We start from the raw sequence: 18,294 nt of genomic DNA, 5'->3' as shown, positions 1-18,294 counted from the left end.
GATGGGTTGCAGCTGGAAGGGCATCGACTGCGAAAAACATATGCTGGATAAGTTACTGGTTCATTCTGCTGTGGCGACCCCAGAGTAATAAAGGGACTAAGCCGAAAAGAGAAAGAATGAATGAATAATAATTTAACCAACTACATTACATTGTAAATAACTACAAAAAAAAAAACAACATATCAAAAATTACAATAAATCAACAAGCCAACAAATAAATGAAATACCAGTAAATAAAAGCTTTGAGATACATGTTGTCCTAAAAATATATGTAAAGAAAAGCAGAAATCTGTTAAATTCACTGCATGATCTTTATGAAATTCTATCTTAATCTCAAATTCGAAAACTAAATTGCACTTCCATTTGTTAAAGGGGTGGTCCACTACATCATATTTTAAACTTTAGTTGATGTGTAATGTAGCTGTGTGAACAAACAACATCTCTGAATGGAAGACGCTCAAAGTTCAGTGCAAAGGGAGACATTAACTTTTACAGAGTTAGATTAGCAATTCACCATGTGCATACACCTGAAGGGGCATGGCCAGGGGTAATGTTATAATAGAGAAAGATAAAATGCCATCCAAACGCTGCTTTTTCCACAGAGCTTGTTCTGTATTTTGGGCTTCCAAAGGACACAACACAAAGAGACAAGTGCTTACAATTATACAATTTTAATTATGTTCCAGAGAATTGTGAAAAAAGATATAGCTAGCATTTGACAAAGGGACAGCTTCCAGAATCTCTTCCAGTTCAGTGCTAGATTCGGTTAAAGGCTCCTCAGAGAAGGAGCAGCTCTATCCATAATAGCAGAAGCTGTGGATTGTGAGCCAAGATCTGTAAGTAGTTTTATTTGTTTAAATTGATCTATTACATGCACAGTGTCTAATGTTAAAGGTATGCAGTAGCAAGGACATAAACAAAGATGTAAACAACGGGAAATGCTGTTTGGGACCGGTAACAATTTAGCTACAAATTCATATTCATCCATCAAATCACTGTAAACACCCAAAATCTTCACCAGTGCTGCAGTGTCTCTCTATGCAGCCGCTTTCCCTGCATTCTAAATCTCAAATAACAAACTGTTGTAAACATTTTTATTACTTACACAGGCTTATTCCAAATAGATGTGAAAGACACTTGTCAGATTTTGATTTAGAGAGCAAGCATGAGGTGCATCTATGTACTCTTCATTTTCTGTCTCACCCAGGCTTAAACTGATACAGCTAACAACTACTCTGAATGATAGTATTTATACAATGGTAAAGCACGTACTTGTAGAGGTGTAGCGCTTTTCCTGGTAACGTGGAGCCGATCTGTAAATCACAGCACATTATGATAGCTGACCAATCAGAGCCTTTTGGGGTGGGTACTTCAGAGCAACTAAGAATTATAGCTGAGTAGCAGTATATAATCAAAGTAGGATATATGAAAAAATAAGATAATTCTTTTTTTGTTTTACAATTGAAGCATGAGCACACATTGCTTTGCATCTTATAGAGACAACTAAGCCTTAAACAAACTCTGGACCACCCCTTTAACTCAATTTAAACCTGCAAATTAAATTTCAAAGCATTGGCATTTGAAAGAAATTCTCAAATTAGCTCTGATTTGCACCATGGTGTGTGTGTCAGTCTGTGCGTATGTGTGCCTGTGTGTGTTATCCCTCTTTCCATTACTTGCCCTCCCTCCTTTATCACCTCCTCCCTCTAAACTGCAGCACAGAGGCAAAACAGCTCCAAGTGCAATTACTCCTCAAAAGACCAGCCTCTCATTTCACAAAGTGCTAAATCTTACCTCCGAGCCACTGGCTCTTCTCTCTACAGCAGTGTGTTGTGCACAGACTGCTACCATTTTAGTCTTTAGAGATTCATACGCTCCCCTGTGTGTGTGTAGGTGTGAAAAAGAGAGCAAAAGAGCGCAATCACACTGTTAAGTACAGCTGTAGAGCTCAGTCTATCATCTCCAATTTCAAGGGACCACACACACACACTAGTGTGACATTAAAGCTAGGTGCTAATCCTATATACATTAGCAGACGCTGTGCTCTTGGAAAGCAAATACAGCTTCATGCATTTCTCATCTCATATATTCCTTTTCATTGTCATAATGCAATTTATTCATGATGAGGATTTAAAGACTGTGTGGATTTAGCAGAAGAGGGAGGCTGATGATTTACTCTGGTGTAAATGATGAGCGAGTCATCAAGCAAGTGTTTTCATGTGGATTAGATTGCTCACAATGTGGTCATGATGGTCAATTATACAACAGAGAGGTCAGAACAGCTATGGGTGCACTCACTTAGACATTCTATATTCTATAGTCACTATTTGTGGGACAAAGTAGATGCAAATTATGGCAACAGAATATAATGTCAAAGTTTAGATTGCATGTTGAATGAACAAACAAATGAACCAACCAACCAACCAACCCATCCATCCATCCATCCATCCATCCATCCATCCATCCATCCATCCATCCATCCATCCATCCATCAATCAATCAATCAATCAATCAATCAATCTATCTATCTATCCTAATGCAAGATACAATTTAGCTTATATTTGCACTTGCCAAAAAATGCCTGGAATTGGAGGTCAACTGGTGTTCATTAATTTGAATGACAATAAGGCTTTTGCAGCTGGTAGGACAGCTCACAGGAACTCAATCATAGAAACAAGATATCAGGTCTGCTTCCCCAAAAGCTATTTTTACTAGGATCCCTAAAGGGATGCAAGTTGGCCAACAGTGACATCAAGCGTGGCATTGAAAAAAAAAAAATTACATATCACTAAGAATGCTGAGAAAAAAAACCAACACTTCAGAACAAATGCAACAACAGTAAAATAAGTCTTTATTATGTAGCTTATATTATCACTATAAATGCTGCTAATATAAGCTTTCTGGATGTATCTATCATGCATCAATTAAAAAAAAATATTGCATGCATTTGCTCAAAAAGCTAACAACTATGTAGTATCTATTGTATTGCATTATTACTGTACTGCTTGAATTGTGTTGTAAGTGATTACATCAGTGATTACTACAGTCAATAGCTGAATTTCCATCACATTGTTTTGAATTACATTTTGAAGTATTGCATGACAATCGAGTGATGGAAACTCTGAATAAATATTTGGTCAGTTTTTTTCCAGTAATGGGAGATGAAAACACAATTGCTGAATGAAATTACATTGCATGAACTTTACACCCACTATTGTTTTTCATTTGTGAATAAACAAACTCTGGACCACCCCTTTAACTCGATTTAAACCTGCAAATTAATTTTTTTAAGTTAAAGGGGTGGTCCAGAGTTTGTTTATTCACAAATGTGAATAAAGTGCCTTTTCATTTCTTTTTTAGAGCAGCTCATAGTAGTATTACAAACCTAGTTACAAATGAAAAACAATAGTGGGTGTAAAGTTCATGCAATGTAATTTCATTCAGCAATTGTGTTTTCATCTTCCATTACTGGAAAAAAACTGACCAAATATTTATTCAGAGTTTCCATCACTTGATTGTCATGTATTTGAATTTTTTTAAGATTTTAAAAGATTTGCTTCACTTTGGTAGAAACCAAGCTAATGGGAAAGTACGAAAGATTTTTACTCTTTGCAGCCTTCCCCCCTTTTCAGTGCAAACAGCCACTTCTGACAGGGTTAGATCTAGTCTCATGTGAGAACTCCTGATTCATGTGTGTTCTTTCATGATTTATTTTATCACTTCACAAATGTTTGGGTGGCAAACATCGGTTTCAGACCAGGCAGAGGTGTCAGGCTTTCTTTATATTCTACACAATCTATGATGTGTAACATGACTGCTCAACTAAAGCGGAGACAGTCATGTAGTACTGAAAAGCATTCACTACATACTTAGCATGAGCTGGCTTTCTGGCCTTAGGCTTTTTTAATGGTCTACCAAACTGCTAGGAGTATATTTAGGTGATTTCCTTTCCTGACCAAATAAAAAGTATCCAAATGCTCCCTAACATCAGACAACCATGCAGCTCTGAGCTTTGGGGGTTTTCAAGAGCTGTCACACTTTCTAGCCAAACGATTTCTGTAATATTATATTCAAAACTTGACAACTGGAAAATGATTCTCAAGAAGCGTATTAAATAGAAGGCACTCAACAATAATAATCTTAAACACAAGAAAAATAAGCATTTATAACTGAAAAAAAAATTATTTTCACTATATAATAATTTCCATGACCTTTTTAAGATTCTATTTTCCCCATAACTTTTGCATGACCTTTTATATTGCCATGACTTGTTCAGTGCTGTAAATTGCACCTTCACTATATTGCCAGGTTTTCCAGTAACAAGGTCGTGCAGTGATGTTTACAACCTCAGCTAGTCGTCCTTCTTTTCCATATACATAAGGTTAAAATAGACCAAACTAGAGTGTATTTGATTGTCATCATCTATGCTTGCTTGTATATGACCGAAAGTGGATAAGGAACAAAGACCAGCGTGACCTCACCTTTAGAGCAGACACAGTCCACTGACAGCACGTCTTTAATCTGTTAGAGTTTGTAAAGCATTTCCTCCTGAATTGAAGGTTAAGAAAGTCACGGCTAACAGAGAACAGACACAAGCAGACATATCCGCTTCTTGTGACAGCAAAAGTGCGCCTAATACCCTTCATCAACCATGCATAACTACATTTCTCTCAAAGAAAAGAGTCACACAAAAACTCAAAATCCAGCCTGCTTATAATGGAGTATCCTTTGACTTTCATTTATAAATTGCAAAAGTTGGATATATTATCTTGAAAGGTGAAAGCAAATAGTCTTTGCACTTTGCCTCAAGGGTCATATTTAGTTCAACTTCAGTATGGTGAGAAGCAATTTGTTACGAAGGGAAAAAAGCTTGCTTAACTGTAATATCTACAGTGCGGTTTCAGATATCTTAATCAAAGTTTGTCGTTGCCCTCAAATTTCTCTGGACCGCTAATCCTTCCTATCCAAACAATACAAGGCAGGAAAGAAGTTGAAGGCCTCCACCAATTAAAGAACCCTCCGGTGGGCTGCATCAATGCGAGTCAGCCTCTGAAATATGATTCAGCAGATTTACAGCTTCATCTCGACATCCCCTTAACGAGGAGTTCACCCAATCAATCCCTGATCGATACCAATCTCCAGCAAGGGCCGTGAGGCAGAATCCACCACAATCCCTATGGAGCTTTGCTTCTGGATAATAAAGCATACAAACAGAGAGCTGGACAGGATGGGATTGTGGATAGTGCAGGCTTATGCCCTTCAGATGAGATGGTAATATGGACCGACATTATGGCATCATCAGCCGGGATAAAACCTTCAGACTTGTGGAGGGATGCTGAAGCTGAGAAAGACGCCCAATCGAGTTTATGACCTACCATCAGCTTTTCCACAAACCATGTCCGCATTTAATTTAGAGGAAATTACAGATCAAATTTAATTTGCTGGAAATAACAGAATGTCATTATACTGTTGAAGCAGGAAAGTGCACTGTGTTAAACAAGTTCACATGTACACATGAAAGTCATGCACTCTATTTACTTTTACAATTAACTTCCAGATTCTGTGACGGGCATTCTTGGTAATCACAAATTAACTAGATTGACTAGAATTCTGAGAATTTAAAATGATAAAAATGGTGCATCAATTTAATAAGAACAACTGCAATATATCAATGTGTCATGTAAATGTAATGTTAAATATTATATTGTTGTTTAAGTGCATTAAAAAAAGACAAAAAGGACCGCTCAGAACTTTGGTTTTGAAAGTCACTGTGTTTTTAATGCAGAAAGATATATATATATATATATATATATATTATTATTTTTTTTTTTACTGACTGCATTTTTTAATTAAACTTTAATTAAAGTCTTGTCTGTCTTAAAAAAAAAAAAAACTATATTGTCAATATTGCAGTAACCTGATGGAACAATTTGCAGTTTATAGTGCTGTTTTAATGGGGAGAAGATATGTAAAGTGCTTGTGTTTGTGGATACAAAATAAGGTAGTAAATATTGTTTTGTTACAATTATTGGGTTCAGTTTATTCCTATGTCTATATGATATGCATGTATGCACTGGCACTTGTTTAACAAAAAGTTAGCAAAGTTAAACAAACCCTTTTAAAATAATCCTTATGCAATATACACGTTTATGATTTATTTATTTATTTTTTTTAATGCATGTTTACCACAAATACAAGGCTAATTATATGCATTATTTAATTTTAAACTAATTTTATGTCTTTACTTTGGCTAATCTGAGCATTACTATTAGTTATAGCATCAAATAAACTTGGATGAATATCTCACATCTTAAGTACAGTAATTGCTCAGTGTTTCATCTGCAGAAAGACATCAGAGAAACAGATCATATATCCCTTTCAATGATCATCAATGATCATGTTTGAATTTAATTTCTAGATTGTATTAATATTAATTTAAAAATAGTCCCTTAAAAACTTCCCAATGTGCTTAATTGCTAAACAACTTCACAATCGGGGTATGTACCAATTTTGTTTGTACTGCAAAACACCAGTATTATAAAAAGTTAACGCATCAAACAGATTGAACAACAGAGGGAACTGAAGAGAAAGTTATGTAAGTTTTAGTTTGAAACTCTTAATATTAGATATGATTCATGTTTAAGATATCTACGATTATATCTGGCAGCAGCTCAGTTTGTGTCCACTGTAAATTCCCGATACAGATGTAAAATGACAGTACATAAAAATAAACAATATTGCCCTTTGGGAGCCTGAAATGCCCTCCAAGTTTATCAGGTATTGTTATGTATTTCTAAATTATTAAATATTCCATGCACCATGCCATCAACACATCGGGTACAACAAAACAACCACTGCCTATAAATGTTTTGTAGGTCAGTTTTATCCAAAGGCTAAGCTTTTATTTCATTATACCCTGGGCTGGTAGAGCAGGCCTGTTTTAACCATCTTATTTTAGGCCAGTCTGCATCAATGGCCTCCAAATCTAAGTTTAAGAATAAAAAAAGAGCAACAACAAAGAACAAAAGTCATGGGCACAACCTTCAGGCACAGATTCTTATTACAGAAACCCAAAACTGGACAAACAACCACAAAACTACAAAAGTTATGTAGCATCAGAATGCAACATTTCAAAGATTATAAAGTTAATGTTTGGAAGTGAGGCATGTAGGGATGACAGCAGGGGACATCTCCACAGGCGCCTGGAAACCGGGACATCTCTACGCCAGAGCTTAGCCTGAGAGAAATAACAGCAAATCATCTTCTATCTCAGAATTGTCTCAAATCAACTCAAAACTTCCAGAAAGTCCCTGAATCCTTAGAAGTAAATGTGGATACTTGGAAGTCAAGATACTAACTGAAGTAAAAAGCGGAGGTATTATAAAACAATGTAGGCCAAGACTACTGTGAAAGATTGTTAACTCCAAAGCAAAGTTCGATTTACTAAAGTGATTTCCCAAAGTGCTGAGTTGGTTTATTTATGCCATAAATAAAGGAAGCACTTTTTAAATACATTGGAAATCAATATGTTTGGTTTCCCAATTTTCTCGAATATTCCTTCTGTGTTGTTCCATTTATAAAGAAACAAAGGTAGAGCTGCATAGTTTTGGATACATTTAGGAATCACAACGTTTTTGTTTAAAGTGATCATGATTCTCTTGCAATTCTGAATAAAAAAACAAACACAAAAACACGCAATTTGCTAAAAAATCTGACAAAATGTTAATTGCAGCATTTCATCCCACGTCAAGCACTTAAAGGTGCCATATACTGCATTGGTTTAAAAAGTGAAATTGTTCTCTGATATCTACATAATGGATTTATGGCTTTGGCAAGTTAAATTACTCATTTATTACATAAAATACCCCTTTAATCAGAAGATGTCACAATTGCTCACGCTATAAATGCATGAAACTCTGGAATTATCAAAATAACACATATTTATTAACAACTATTACTACAGGCACTGGAACATCAACATGCTGGAATGACAAGGGGATGTGGACAATTCAATACCGGACAAAGGACTGAAAAAAACACAGCAGTATACAGTAAATACACAAAACATAATGAACTGAATACAAAGAACATTACATTAACTAACAGTGGGAAAACAGAACAAAGGAATCACATGACGCAAACATAAAGCACATGGAGCACAGCACATGGGAAAGCAGAGATGGGGGACTCGAGTCATATGACTTGACTCGAGTCAGACTTAAGTCACAAAATTTAGGACTTGAGACTTAGTTGCGAAATATCCAAAAAAGCCTCGACTTGACTTGGACTTGGCTGTCATGACTTGAGACTTGACTTGGACTTAAGTTAAATGACTCGAAAAAAAATGTTTTTTGTCAAATACACAACTGTTTGTTATATAGTATGCATTTAAACACAAAAACAAAACCGAAAGTTCTAAGTCACGCATGCGCAGTATTAACTGGATCTGACCTGAATCATTTGGTTCAGAAGAACCACTTTAAATGATTCATTTGAACAATTAATTTGAACAATTGATTTGCTATTCTTCCATCAGATACGGTGATGAAAATTAAAAGGCATCCCACCAAAGATAAACGCCTATTTTACGGGTTTAAAAATTACAAACAAGACGGCTAATCAAAGTTTATAATATTTAGTCTGACTCAATGCTTGTCACATTCGGGCGGGCTGTCTATTACATTTGTTATCATTCTTCTACACTGTTTTGTATCCGCCTAATTTAACCAAACATCCGCGATCTATGTAGTGGAAAATCCTTGCTCCTTACTCATTTAAACTGGCTGCAAAATATACCTACACCACTAGTAATCAAAGCATTAGCCTTCTTTAAATATTCTACATGTTTAAATCTTGTAAATATGATTATTTATGAATATTTTTAGAGCTATTCTGTTTTTATTCCTTTTTATGTCATTTATTTTTCATTTGCTGTATATCTTATTAATTTGATGATGTCATTAGGCTAATACATAGGCTATTTTATAGACATATCTAAAATGCTTTTGCATTCAAGTTTCCTTTGAACTTGAAAGAGAGAGAAGCAGATTTGGCCTGTCAGAGGTGCATATATGGCTCCTGAATAGGTAAGAGAAAGTGGATGTCTTTTTAAAGTTTTTATTTTTATTTTTACTTTAACCCATTGAAAGTAAACAGTGTATAACATTGTCATAATAAATGAAAGTATTGTAAAAAATGTAATGTTTTATTTGTCGCATATAGGTAGCCTAACTATTTATGTGATGTGGGTAAATGGTGTGTTTCAATCCAGCAATCCAAGTATATTTCAAACCTGTGAGAAGCACTGATAGTATTGTATTTGTATGCTAATATTTAACGTTTAAGTTTTTGACATATTAGGGGTTACGTTTAATAAAAAAAAAAAAAAAAAAGATTGCATTAAAACAATCTGTTAAATGCTATATTCCAGTTTTTTTTTTTACTCGCATGCATCTTTTTAAAAACAATTTATCGGGGAAAAAATGAAAAATTAAGTTGGGCAAAACAAGAAACCATTTCAGACCATGGATCTCAAAAATTTGTAACGTATGTGAAATAGGCTATAAGTGTTATCTAAAAATCTAAAGGTTCAAAATTGCCTTTAGAGTTCATTCTTAGCAATTCATATTACAAATCAAAACATTTTTATTGGAGTTATTGACATGTACAAAATGTCGTTGAGGAAGATAATCTTTACTTTTTTAATATTATAATGTTTTTTGCAATAAAAGAAAAAATTATCATTTTGATTCAATATTTTTTCCCAAAAAAATGTACCTGTGCACTATAAGATTGGTTTTGTGATTTACGGTCTCGTTTAATTAATAGTATAATATTTTAATGGCTTTGATTTAAGCACACTCATTCCCCTGAGCAGAAAGCCATCTGATTCACTAGTGTTGAAAGTGTCATTTCAAATGACAGTGTATATACTGTATATACTGTCTCTGTGTGTGTGTGTGTGTGTGTGTGTGTGTGTGTGTGTGTGTGTGTGTGTGTGTGTATATATATATATATATATATATATATATATATATATATATATATATATATATATATATATATATATAATAGATAGTCTTGAAAGTGACTTGCTAGACCAAGCTACGACTTGATGAGACTTGAAATAAGCAGTGACTTGACTTGACTTGACTTGGGTCTGTAAAAAATTGACTTGACTTGCTTGAGACTTGAAGCTTATGACTTGAGACTTGCTTGTGACTTGCACATGTGTGACTTACTCCCACCTCGGAAAGTCATGTGACTTAACACAAAACACTAGACTGTAACAGAAGGTCCATGATTGACCATATATGGATTTTATTGTGAATATTAATGAGCTCAGCTTTGACGTGCAGCTCTTAAAGACACACAACACACAAAGCACAAGGTAAAGTTAACCTATTTTGCTCAACAGATCTGTTAAATAATTGACAAAAGAGAGTCATAGAGATGTACATGTGATTGTTGAAACACACACATCAAATAAAAAAAATAAATAAATTAACAAAAGATGTAACTAAACATAGCTTATGACTTTTCCGAATTGAGGTGAAAGAATCTATAATCTGTAAATCTTGCATTTTGCCTTCTGAAACGTTCTTGAACAAGTTTTGTGCTTTTTTTCCCAGTAACGCTTAGTGAATTTTTTTCAAAATAAAAGTGTCATACATTGTAAGTTAAATTAAAGACTATAAAAGATTAAATGAGTTTGCTCAAATTTAAGCTAAAAATAACTAAGGTAGGGAAACTATCATTGTTTTCTCACTAGAAAATATTTAGCTAAACGCAGCCTGAAATGTTTATATTAATGATCTCAGAGCTACATACTGTACGAGTCTGTGAACTCTTGATGATGCAGCTGCTCGTCAAGTCTGGATGAATGACCTAAAGTAGGCAAACATGCAAATGCAGGGGGCATGGCCCATAAGTCTTTTTTTTTTTTCTGATTGGAAATCATTTGAAATCATTTTCCACCTGAGTTTTACATTTGTTGAATTTACATGAGAACAAGGAAACAGTGGTTTCTGAGGCTCACAATATGACATTTTTATATGCTAATCTCTTATTATTCCACTATGCCTTGGTATACCCAGATTTTCATTATAGGGCACCTTTAACAAACATACTCAAATCTTTAGGAATAAGACTGTGTGTGTCTTAACATGAATAAACAATTATATATTTTTGTGAAACAGTTCCTTTAAGAAATATAAGGTACTCATAAAAAATAGTGCTTACAAATGCCATCTCAATTTGAAAAAAAAAATCCAGAAACATTTATTAGGCAAGTAAATAGAGCATATGGCTGCTATACAGAATTTACTCGCCATTAACACAAGCCACTAACAAGTATAAATAGGCTGTTAAATGCATATGCAAATGTAACATGAGCTGTATCTACAAGGCTTCAGGCGATTACAACTCACTGAAAGGCTCATATGCACACAATTTTCCCTTTTCTCACACACACGCACACACACACACGCGCACACACACACACACACACACACACATACACACACACACACACACACACACACGCATCCTTATAAATGCATGCAGCTCACATAGACACTTTTTACAACTCCTCTTGCCTTTAAACTAGCTGTCCTTGCAGTGCAGTCTTTAAAGTAAAGGGAGAGAGAGAGAGAGATAAGTGTAGAGCTGGTGCCGTTTGACTGCTTGTTGACTCTTGAGAGGCTTTCTCTTCAACAGCTCCTCGGCTGAGAGCAGAACTGGCCTGATTGCAGCAGATGTTGGCACTTGAGTGGCGGCAGGCTAGAGGTAATTAGTGCCCAGCGCTTGCTATGTCTGATTCCTCCTCTAGCTCTCTGTCTCTCTGACATTCTGCAATGGCCACTAGCAGAGCATGCAGCGCTGCACTGGATACTGCAGGGATAATAAGATCAGCCAAACTGCTAATCAGCAGAATCAAAACACGATCTGGAGAACAGTAGTAAACATTTTCCCCCACTAATGATCTGCTTTCATAGGGTTGTGGAAAATATGAATTTAATAAAATAATTTTAAAAAATGTAAACTAAAAAAAAACTAAACTAAACTAAAATTATTTATATTTATAGATTTATACTAAATATAATCATCTGTATGAATAATTGGGTGAATAATTTATTGACTCACTCATAAACTCAAAAGTTCCTTAATTAATATTTTTTTTGATTGAATCAACTGAATGAATCTTGCTCCTGAAACTACTGTAATTGGTGTTCTTGAACAACTTTTAAAAAATGACTCAGTGAATTAATTGTAGACACGTATTTTTCTGCTGAATGAATCAGATTAGTACATTTGAATAAAACTATTTGAGTAAATTATTTTTAACAGTTATATACTGTAACAGTTTTGTTTTTGGTCAGTCATTTTTTTGCTTCTGAATCACTGTGTTTTAAACTAGCTGTTATTGGGATGATTCCTTCACATAAATACAGATTTTGTTGCTGAATGATTCATTGTGTTTTTGAGTGGATTACTCACTGACTTACAATCAATCATTTATTACGCACCGAATTATGGCGATGCAAATAGACTGAATTGATAATACTTATTTGTTGATATGTTTGTGTGTAAACTTTAAATAGATTTACTTCACATTTAAATGGAAACACACAAATTTGTTTAATTAATTAAATAACTACTGGGATATAAATAAAACGATTAAATAATTGATCTCTATCTAAAAAGTCATAAAATCAGAAACATTTTTAACATACTTATTAAGTGCATTGTTTAATGATAAACTCAAAATCAACACCTTGGAATTATAAGGTTTGATCTGCATTTTGAATGCTACTGAGATATTGAGCTTCAAAGTTTTTTGCATTCCATAGCAAACAGTATTTGTGTATCATTTTTTTTTTTATTTTTATTAAAAGTCTAAAAATGTAAACATCTTTAAAAAAAACTTACTTTAATGTAAATAACTTGTCATTTAATAAGAATATTTCAATAACTCAATTTTAACAAAAATGTCAGATAAAAGCTTATAATTCTAAGGTGACAAAATGTCAGTACAGTAACTTGTTTTCATTTATTCATTTATTCATAGTCCTTTATATCAGGGGTCGCCACAGCGGAATGAGCTGCCAACTATTCCAGCATATGTTTTATGTAGCGAATTCCCTTCCAGCCACAACCCAGTACTGTGAAGCAACCATACACACTCTCATACAGTACGGTCAATTTTGTTTACCCAATTTATATATATCTATATATCTATATTGTATATTATATTTAACGTATATGGCCATACAAACAAAGCACTTCACAATTATGAGGGGGGTCTCTCCACACCACCACAAGTGTGAAAAATCCACTTGGATACCCCTACCCATGGGATTTTTAATGACCACAGAGAGCCAGGACCCTTTGTTTAACATCTTATCCAGACAGTATGGTGTTCTCTTCACTTTAGTGGGGCATTAGGACTCACACAGACCACAGACCCCCTGCTGGCCTCACTAACACCACTTTTAACAGCAACCTAGTTTTCCCATGTCGTTTCCCATCCAAGTACTGACCAGGCTCAGCCCTGCTTAGCTACTGTGAGTAACCGGTCTTCAGCTGCAGGGTGATATAGCTGTAGCATACAGTGTTGCTGTACTTGCCAGCACCTTGTTTTATCACTAATTAAATTATAGTAACAAATCTTTTGATGAATATACATTATCTCATCAATAAAATCACTCACCTGTTGAATTTCTAAACAAATGAGTGTTTTCAGATTAGCTCTAATAAAATATTCATTGACTTATTAAAGGAATAGTTTACTCAAAAATTTAAATTTGGTTCGTAAACCTGTAACCTTTGACTTCCATATTGGGAAAAACAAACACTACGGAAGTGGATGGTTACAGGTTTTCAGCATTTTTCAAGATACTTTTGTTTGTTTTAACATTCTGATCTGTCAAGTGAATGAGTATTAAACAATAGCCCCCTTTACAAAGTGATAGCAATAAATATCCAGAGAATTACCAGATTACCAAATTTGGCTTCACCGGTAAATTAAAAAATCTGCTGCTCACACGGGCTAGGACGTTCCGGAAATTAAAAGGACCATTCACACATCCATTCCAAAATACCGGTAAATTCTGACATCATTTACCAGAAATGAGCTTAACCGTACGTTCACACCGAAAGCGGCGAGAGCGTCAAAGTAGCCGGAAGTCATTCATTTTCAATGAGAGCCTGCGACAATAAGCGGCGAGGAGCAGCGCGGCGCGTCTTCGCCGGCATGAGCGTCGAGGAGAGTTGAAATGAAGTCAACTTTATGGTAATGAGCTATGACGCGGTTCGGCGGCAAGCAATCAGAATAAAGACGTCCACCGCTTGATAGCAGTTCAGGGAACACAGACCTGTGAACTTTGGTTCCGACCACAGTTTTTCCCAAGGGTTTGATTATTGCGGTCGCCAGATTTCCAATTATTTACAATGTTTTCTTACAGGAACATACATTAAATAAGTTACTGGCGGGTTACTCATGTTCATTAATGTTATATAAATTTATCTTTAAAAAGCGGGAATCTCACGCGATGTGACAGTACAAAACAGTACTGCTGCATCAGGATATTTCAGACATATGGACACATATTGGATAAATAGAGCAAAGCCACACCACATGCAACTTGATCTTCCATTGTTATATAAATTTGATAAGAAGTGCGCAACATTTTCACGCTAAAAACATGTCTTATGCAGGAATGTAACTGATAATGCTGCAACGGCTCCTTTAAGTACGAGATCAATGTAGCGAGTTTTGAGGCTCTCGCCGCCGGAGCTGAAGGCAGACAGCATTGTCGCCAGGGCGGCCAGAGCAACCTTGGACGCTCTCACCGCTTTCGGTGTGAACGTACGGTTAGACATCTGCGCTTGTATTTGTAAACATTTTTGTATTGTATTTGTAAACACTTTTTTTAAAGCTTTTAGCATTCATGCAACTGCTTCGTCTTAGGGACATCCAAAGGCAGAAGTGCTAACCATGGCTAAATGTTTACACATTTGATTACATTACAAATTCTTTAGATGAATAAGTATTGTGAACAACTTCGATAAAAACATATGGAAGAACACTTTTGCATGTCGAGATGTACATAGTATGCGTGAGTGCTAGCGGTCATCTGAGCACTCCTTCACTTCCCATACACACGCATCAAGCAACTGAAGCACAGCTTGAAGGTAAACAAACAGCGGTTTATCATAAGCATTTTAGCGATATTTTTTTCCACAGTTGGCATGAAGAGGGAAGATAGAAACGTTATCTGACTAACATCTAGCAGCTAAATGTGTCTGGAACATCTCACGACAGCACATTCTAGACATGAACATGCTCTTTCCGGCAATTTTTCTTCTGCATTCACATAGCGCAGCATTGCAGCAAATTACCGGTAATTCTACAACTTCTCTTTCCAGAAAATTGTGGGAACGAAATCACCAGTGTTTTCAAAATGGGCATGTTCACACATACAAGTTTGTATCTGTAAAAGGGGCTAATGACTGAAGTTTTGACTTTGAGTTTTGGGAGAACTATCCCTTTAAGAATAATGCTGTCCTAACAATGCATATTGTTTAAAAAAAAAAACTCCATTTATGCTCAAACTGACAGTCTATCCGGAACAAACACAGACAAACAGATCCATTACAAAAAAATGACTGCATAAGCATATCCCAAATTAGTTCTGCTTAAAATGCCCAGCTAGACAGAATTATTACAGTGAGAGGTGTAGACAAACCAAGACATGTTAATTTTATTTGCTATGACTTGTCTATGATGCTTTGAATTGTTATTTAGTTTGCTAAAAGTTCATCTCTGTCACTGTCCACTCCTGTTACGTCTCACTCTGGACTGCTGGTCTCAGTCACTGCCTGGCTCTCTCAGACAGACAGAGTGGGAGGGAATAAACCACAGCCCAGACATGCAAGACAAGAGAGCAGTGTCCAGACAACCTCTCCGCTCTGCCCTCACTCTAATCTTCTCCTTGAACCAGCCGGCGAGACACCCAACACGGGTCTCCCAAAAATGATTACACACACAGAGACGTCTCATCTCCACCATTAGTATGCAAGACTAGACTACAGTCTGGCTGAGAGATGTGATTTGCTCCAGCGATCAGGGATGCGCCGTTTCGAGGACATCTGTCCCGCTCAATCGGCTTTGAAGACCCACTCCTGTTAGTTTTGTCCATGTGGAGGGGACTGTAAGCACCCGCACTCAAACTTATCGACTCCCCGCTATGGTCCACCTGGCTGAGGAAGATTGCGTCAGTTAGCCCTAACCTAATAGAGGAACAGAGGAAGGGCTGTTGGGTGAAATGCATGGCCGGAAGGTGGAGAGGGTTCATTAGTCGATGCTCCAGGCATCTGTCTTCTCGAGAAGACACAAAGGCCTGGGTTGAGTATGGGTTAATTAATGATCAAGATGACCAAGACTTTCCCAGATGGGATTACTAAAATCTGGGGTTAGGCTTGAGGAGAGACAAGAGAAAATGGCATGTTTTATGCCTTTTATTAGTAATTTACTTTCCCTGCTCTTTATGTCTCTAATCAGTTCCAGTTGAATTTTTCGGATTGTTTGTGGCTCCGGATAACTGGATTTGTTGCAGCTTTTCTAAAAAAAAAAAAAGAAGAAGAAGAAGAAGAAAGGGTGGCATTTTTTATATGATTTGTAGTAAAAGTCAACTTAAAGTGAGTTTAATTTTACCCCATACAGAATGTAATGGTGACAGATCTGTGTTAGACACACATGTCAGTGCTATTGATTATATACAATGCAAGTTAATTATAGTAATAGTTTAAATGTATGTTTTGACAATTTAACAATTACACTGTAAAACATATCTAATAATCTAGTTAATTATTAGTTAGCCGGTGTTTTTTTTTTTTTTTTTTTGTTAATTTGGTATCAGAAAAAGTTTCATTTGTAAAGTTATTACATGCAAGAATTTATTTTATAAACAAGAACATGTGAACAAATAGCTGCATACATAGATACATTACAAAACAAATAATATATGAGGGTAATAATAAACAAATAATAAGTTAAATAATTGATGTAAAGAGTTTATATAAATGTGTGCACATACATTTTTATGTTGAAAACTTTATTTTACATTTCATTTAATAAAAATATACAGTGGTCAACATTTGAAGTGGATCATCATTCATTCATTCGTTTTCATTTCGGCTTAGTCCCTTTATTAATCTGGGGTCGCCACAGCGGAATGAACTTCCAACTAATCCAGCATATGTTTTACATAGCGAATGCCCTTCCAGCTGCAACCCATCACTGGGAAACGCCCATACACAACAGCCAATTTAGCTTATTCAATTCAACTATAGTGCATGTCTTTGGACTGTGGGGGAAACCGGAGCACCTGGAGGAAAGCCACACGAACACAGGGAGAACATGCAAGCTCTAACCAGTAATGCCAACTGACTCAGCCAGGGCTCGAACCAGTGACCATCTTGCTGTGAGGCAACAGCATTACCCACTGCGCCCAGTATTTAATTTAAACCACAAATATCACTTAAACTACAATTCCGGTGCAGATAATATAATATAATATAATATAATATAATATAATATAATATAATATAATATGATATAATATAATATAATATAATATAATATAATATAATATAATATAATATAATATAATATAATATAATATAATATAATTAATGAGCAACATCATTTTTTAATCAGTTTTTCTGAAGTCATTAGTGTAAACTGAATAGTCTGAAGTTCTTCCTTGTATATTTCATAGCGTAAAGAGAGACAGAACGTCTTTAATATGTGCAAAATGACCATTACACAGTAACTGAAATGGACCTAAATGCAACAGTGGTTGTGAATCAAAATCAAAATGTGTGGGGATCAACTCGTAATTTTTTTAAGTAAAATTTGGATAATGAATATTGTCAATTGTTTTATTAACTAAAAAACTCTGTGTAAAGATGGAGTCCCTGGTTTTGAATCGTGACCTAAATGGAACAAAAAATCTTTTCAAGTAACTGCACAAAGACACAATGACTGACCTTTATGTCACCCACTAAAACAATGTGACAAAATGAAATCACTTTGCATGAATTCTCTAAGAATGCTGTGGTGCATGCAAATGAAATGTGTTGCATTATCATAACTATCATGAACTATTTGCATTCAAGAGCTCGTTTACAGAACAGAAGCTTCATTGAATCATCTAATTAAACTAAAACCAGAACAAAAACAGTACTACCGAACAGTGCTCATTCTCTCTCGTGACAATCAGAGATTCA

General features: G+C 35.3%; 1 protein-coding gene and 1 long non-coding RNA gene across 3 annotated transcripts in view; one reads left to right on the top strand and one right to left on the bottom strand.

The window, feature by feature from the left end:
* atrnl1a (attractin like 1a) overlaps positions 1-18,294 on the bottom strand; it is a 465,931-nt gene that overhangs the window by 88,089 nt on the left and 359,548 nt on the right. The window lies entirely within an intron of this gene.
* Positions 556-17,155, top strand: LOC147841045 (uncharacterized). The gene is made up of 3 exons (XR_015505901.1): positions 556-836; positions 11,719-11,787; positions 15,876-17,155. It is a non-coding gene; the product is annotated as an uncharacterized LOC147841045 (long non-coding RNA).

Source organism: Danio rerio, chromosome 13 (assembly GCF_052040795.2).
Source record: "Danio rerio strain M-AB ecotype USA chromosome 13, GRCz13ab, whole genome shotgun sequence".
NCBI classification, from domain to species: Eukaryota; Metazoa; Chordata; class Actinopteri; order Cypriniformes; family Danionidae; genus Danio; species Danio rerio.
The sequence above is the reverse complement of the archived record's forward strand: the minus strand, read 5'-3'. Positions and strand labels throughout refer to the sequence as shown.